Below are 6,050 nucleotides of genomic sequence, written 5' to 3' on the forward strand. Positions count from 1 at the left end.
TTGCAATAGAATGGTCGTGCTGAACCCATCCTATGCACTCTCAACGACTGCATCAGTACCCTTCTCTTACATTCAAATTTACCCCCACGATTCTGGCCTAATGCACTCGCCACCACCACTCTTCTCGGCCTTGCCGTCCCCGTTGGAACTATGCCCCTTACCAGATGTTATTCGGTACTCCTCCATCGTATGATGGTCTTTACATATTTGGGTTCCTCTGTTATCCCAGTATCACGTCCACCACCATACTTAAGCTCGCCCCTCGCTCGCTTGCTTGTATTTTTTGGGCTACCCTTCCAACACCAAAGGTTACCGGTGCTATGATCCCATATCCCACCGTGTGTTCACTTCAAGGCATGTGTACTTTGACGAGAAGGTTTTTCCTTTTCAGCAGGTACCATCTTCTACAGACTCCTCGTCGGAGCTCCTCGATGCACCCCCGACGTGGCCTTGTACCCGGTCAAGGCCTACCCCTACTATCACCCTTAGCAGGTTGCTTCCTCCACCGGGTCATGTTGCGGCTGCCATGGCGGCCCCTTTGGGCGTGCGGCTGCCACAGCAGCAGTTTCTGGTTTGGCTGTCATGGCACCATTTTTTGCTACTTCACCAGTTCTGCGCCATGGCACCGTTTTTTGCTGTTTCGCTAGTTTCACGCCATGGCAACAGTCTAGTCCGGCCGCCACGGCAGCAAACTCAGTGATCGTTCTACCCTGACAATCTCGTCCTCATCCTCACGCATTGTTGCACCCATCCCTCCGTCGGCCACCTCTCGCCGCCTCCTGGCATGACGACATGGCCCATGTTGTTCTGCATTGTCCCAGCAGGTGCTACACCTCTGATGAGTATGTGTGTACCGCATTGAACTCGCCGTTGTCACCCATTCCCTCATCTGCTCATGCGGCCCTTTGTGACCCGCATTGGCTCGCCGCGATGCGCGAGGAGTTTGACGCCTTACAATGCAACCACATGTGGCAACTTGTTCTGCGGCCTCCCCATGCAAATGTCGTCAGTGGGAAATGGATGTTCCGCTACGAGACACGCCCAAATGGTTCTATTGAGCACTACAAGGCTTGATGGGTGGTCCGTGGTTTTCGACAACACGGCGCTGTTGAATTCACTAACATCTTCCCCTCGGTTTTCAAGCCGAGCATGTTTCGCGTTGTTCTACAGTTGGCGGTCTCTCATGCGTGGCCAATGCATTAGTTGGACATCTAAAGGAAATATGCCCTAGAGGCAATAAGAAATTTGTTATTTTATATTTCCTTATTTCATGAGAAATGTATATTATTCATGCTAGATTTGTATTAACCGGAAACTTGATACATGTGTGGATACATAGACAAAACACCGTGTCCCTAGTAAGCCTCTACTAGACTAGCTCATTAATCAAAGATGATTAAGTTTCCCAACCATAGACATGTGTTCTCATTTCATGAACGGGATCACATCATTAGGAGAATGATGTGATGGACAAGACCCATTCGTTAGCTTAGCATAATGATCGTTCAGTTTTATTGCTATTGCTTTCTTCATGTCAAATACATATTCCTTTGACTATGAGATTATGCAACTCCTGGATACCGGAGGAATGCCTTGTGTGCTATCAAAAGTCACAACGTAACTGGGTGATTATAAAGATGCTCTACAGGTATCTCCGAAGGTTTTTGTTGGGTTGGCATAAATCGAGATTAGGATTTGCCACTCCGAGTATCGAAGAGGTATCTCTAGGCCCTCTCGGTAATACACATCATAAGAAGCCTTGAAAGCAAAGTGACTAATGAGTTATTTGCAAGATGATTTATTACGGAATGATTAAAGAGACTTGCCGGTAACGGTATTGAACTAGGTATGAAGATACCGACGATCGAATCTCGGGCAAGTAACATACCGATGGACAAAGGGAATAATGTATGTTGTCATAACGGTTCGACCGTTAAAGATCTTCATAGAATATGTAGGATCGAATATGGGCATCCAGGTTTCGCTATTGGTTATTGACCGGAGAGGTGTCTCGGTCATGTCTACATAGTTCTCGAACTCGTAGGGTCCTCACGCTTAACGTTCAATGACGATATAGTATTATATGAGTTATGTGATTTGGTGACGGAATGTTGTTTGGAGTCTCGGATGAGATCACGGACATGACAAGGAGTCTTGAAATGGTCAAGAGGTAAATATTGATATATAGGACGATGGTATTCGGACACCCGGAAGTGTTCCGGAGAGTACCGGGTACATATCGGTCACCGGAAGGGGTTCCAGGCACCCTCAGCAAAAGATATGGGCTTAATGGGCCAAGGAGGGGACAGACCAGCCCACAAGGGGCTGGTGCGCCCCTCCACCAGGCCGGCCGGCCCTAGGGAAAGGAAAGGGGGAGGGCAAGTCCCTCCTTCCTTCTCCTCCTCAAGGGAGAAAGGAAAGGGGGGCGCTACCTCCCCCTTCCTTCCCCTGGCGCCTATACAAGGAAGGGGGAGGTTGAACCAGGGCAGGAGCCCAAGTGGGATTCAGCCCCACTTGGGGCGCCCCTTCGCCTCTCCCCTCTCCCTGCCACCTATATATATGAGGAGGGGGCGCCAAGCACACCCAAGACATTATCTTAGCCGTGTGCGGCGCCCCCCTCCACAGTTTACGCCTTCGGTCATAATTCGTAGTGCTTAGGCAAAGCCCTGCGGAGGTCACTTCACCATCACCGTCATCACGCCGTCGTGCTGGCGGAACTCATCTACTTCCTCGACACCTTGCTGGATCAAGAGGACGAGGGACGTCATCGAGCTGAACATGTGCAGAACTCGGAGGTGCCGTACGTTCGGTACTTGATCGGTCAGAGCTAGAAGAAGTTCGACTACATCAACCGCATTGTCAAAAGCTTCCGCTTACGGTCTACGATGGTACATAGACACACTCTCCCCCTATCATTGCTATGCATCTCCTAGATAGATCTTGCGTGAGCGTAGGAAAATTTTTGAATTTGCACGCTACGTTCCCCAACATCTCCAACGCGTTCCTGCATGGTCACCTTGCTGAGCAGGTGTTCTGCTAGCAGCCCACCGATTTCGCCAATGCCGCTCATCCGGATCATGTTTCCTGCTTTCCCACTCACTCTACAGGCTCAAGTAGGTACGACGAACGTAGTACCAGCGCATCACTGCTTTCCTCAAGCAACTTGGTTTTCGATCAACCCGCTCTGATGCCTCATTGTTTGTCTACCATCAGGGCGCTGCTACCGCATACCTTCTGCTCTACATCGACAACATCATCCTGACGGCGTCCTCCATCAAGCTCCTTCAATAGCTCACTACTCGCCTACGTGACGAGTTCGCCCTCAAGGATGTGGGGCCCCTGCACTACTTCCTCGGCATCAAGGTCGTCCGGCGCATTGATGGGTTTTTTCGGCATTAGTAGAAGTACGCCCACGAGCTGCTCGAGCGGGCTGGCATGCTCAATTGCAAGCCCATCGACACGCTGTCGACACGGAGGCCAAGGTTTCTGCTCTGGAGGGATCACCTACCTCTGACGTTGCGTTCTACCGCTCCATTCTTGATACCTTGCAGTACCGAACGCTTACACGACCGTACTTGTAGTATGTTGTCCAATAGGTGTGCCTTCACATGCACTCCCCGCGAGACTCTCGCTGGACTCTGGTGAAGTGTATTCTTTGGTATATACACGGCACCATGGCACTGGGAATCACCGTGGCGACATCCTCCTCCACCGACATAGTCGCCTACTTAGATGCAAACTGGGCTGGCTACCTCGACACCCGTCGCTCTACGTCTGGCTATTGTGTCTACCTTTGGCCCTCGCTTATTTCGTGGTCATCCAAGCAACAACCTACGGTCTCTCACTCGAGTGCTGAGACGGAGTATAGGGCAGTGGCTAACACCGTTGCTAAGTGCTCCTAGCTCCGTCGGTTGTTGCAGGAGTTACTTTGTGAGGTCCACAAGGCCACGATCGTCTACTGCGATAATGTCTGTCGTTTACCTCTCCGCCAATCCAGACCATCATCGATGAATGAAGCACATTGAGATCGACATTAACTTCGTTCATGAACAGTTGGTGCTTGGGCGTATTCGAGTTTTGCATGTATCCACCGCTCAACAGTTCACCGATGCTATGACAAAGGGCCTACCAGCATCAACCTTCGAGGAGTTTCGGTCCAGTCTTTGCGTCTCCAGCGACGTTTTGACTACGGAGGGTGTTGAACATGTTGTTATTGCATGTACATGTATAGGGCTAGGGTCTTGTATCTATACCTGCCACGCCTCCTCCCTCCCCGTATATTTGTACATCTTGGGAGACAAGTAAAGGCCGTCAAGAGATCAATGAGGTATATCGATGCATGCAATCCTAATCTTTCCATCTAACAATCATGGCTCAACTCATTAGCCTAAGCATGGAAACCTTCGAGATCCTCCAATGGACTCCATCTAGATCACATTTAGTTCATCACATGGAATTCATCTTGATCATATTTGATTCAATCACTGAACTCAATCTTGATGCATGTTATCAAAACTACACACAAGGACTACATGCACTTCCACAAGCTCAATGAGATGAAGGGGGGAAAGAAATTGGAGAGGTGTCACATGTTCATGGAGATGCAAAATAAGAAGGTTAAGCTCGAGGGGAGGAACATTGCTATAGGAAGCTTATGAGGAGCAAAAGATGTATGTCGGGGCGGTCGACTTGGGGCGCTTTTGGTTGAAATCTCTGAAAGTGTTTGCATTGCATACTTGTTCCACTTCAGTCTGGTTGAGCAGAAACAGGCAAAAAAGCAACATCTGCACTTAGTTTGGTTGCCCGCACCGAAGCTGCCTGCATTAAGGGATCGATTTTGGCACGGTGTTTGCTGTCCTGCATTGGCTCGGCGCATGCAACTACACGGTGTTTGATTGTATACACGTGATATGATCAAGAGTTAACGATCTACATATTTCACATAGTTAACACACAGTTACTTGGACTACTTCACCGTGGACAGGTGCTCGAGAACCAGGTCCTGCGTGCTCCGCGGCACCACCATGTTGCGCCTCTCACTCTCGCAGAGCTCGGACTCCCTCGCCTTCCTAAACGTCGTGGAGCTCTTCCCGGCGTCCAAAATAGCTACAAACATGAACACAAAATTAATCATCTAGGGTCAACCAAACTACGAATCGATCGTCTGAATGGAACCATAACATCTATACATATTTTTTGTGTAGAGCTTATCTCGAATTCGAAGCATCATTGTGTAGATTGGAAGGGACGGGAAAGAAGGGGATTAGAGAGGAGGTTACTTAGGTATGAGAAGATAACAGGTATCGGGTGTGGAGTAGCTCACATCCCTCATGTATCTTCTCATGCAACGGGACCCACCACTTGCGCTCAATCTGGCTCGTCTCAGCCTGGCTTGCTGAAAACGGTCGATTCGGCCGTTCCTAGCGCGCCTGGCTGAGAGGTGCTTTGAGGTTCGTGCTATGCGGGCCAAATAGTAAACGCAATCAAACAGCCCATTTTCATCCCATGCGGGCCTTGCTGGACCTAAAATACAGGCAACCAAACACATCTTTGGATCCCTTTGGCCAGTAGTTGCATTTGTTTACAACTATTTAATTGCATGATCGAATTACTTTCAATCTAGACAAAATTTGATAAACAGCGAAGGCAGGACAAGACTGGATATTTGGTGACTTCTGAACATTTGGCGACTTCGGTTGGATGGCCTCCGCCCGACCGGATGTCCACGTACACGTCTAAGACATGTTTGCGGACATTCGATGATCCGATGCATGAGGCAAATGTAGCATTAGTGTGTGTGGGCGCGCACCCAAATAGATTTGCGTCCTCTTCTAATTAAATCAAAACACAAATTCTAAGGCAGATCGAATGAACGGGTTAGGAGTTTCGGTAACCAGTTGTGCAATTGATTCTATGTAGGTGTATATGGACTGTTGTACGACAAACATGGAGCCAACAAAATCTCACTGCTTGCATGTATGTATGTGCAATGAACTCAACTCAGGTGAAGTGAACAGAAGGGTGCTCAAATTACACCCACTAAATGAATG

This window comes from Triticum aestivum, chromosome 5B (genome assembly GCF_018294505.1).
Source record: "Triticum aestivum cultivar Chinese Spring chromosome 5B, IWGSC CS RefSeq v2.1, whole genome shotgun sequence".
NCBI lineage: Eukaryota > Viridiplantae > Streptophyta > Magnoliopsida > Poales > Poaceae > Triticum > Triticum aestivum.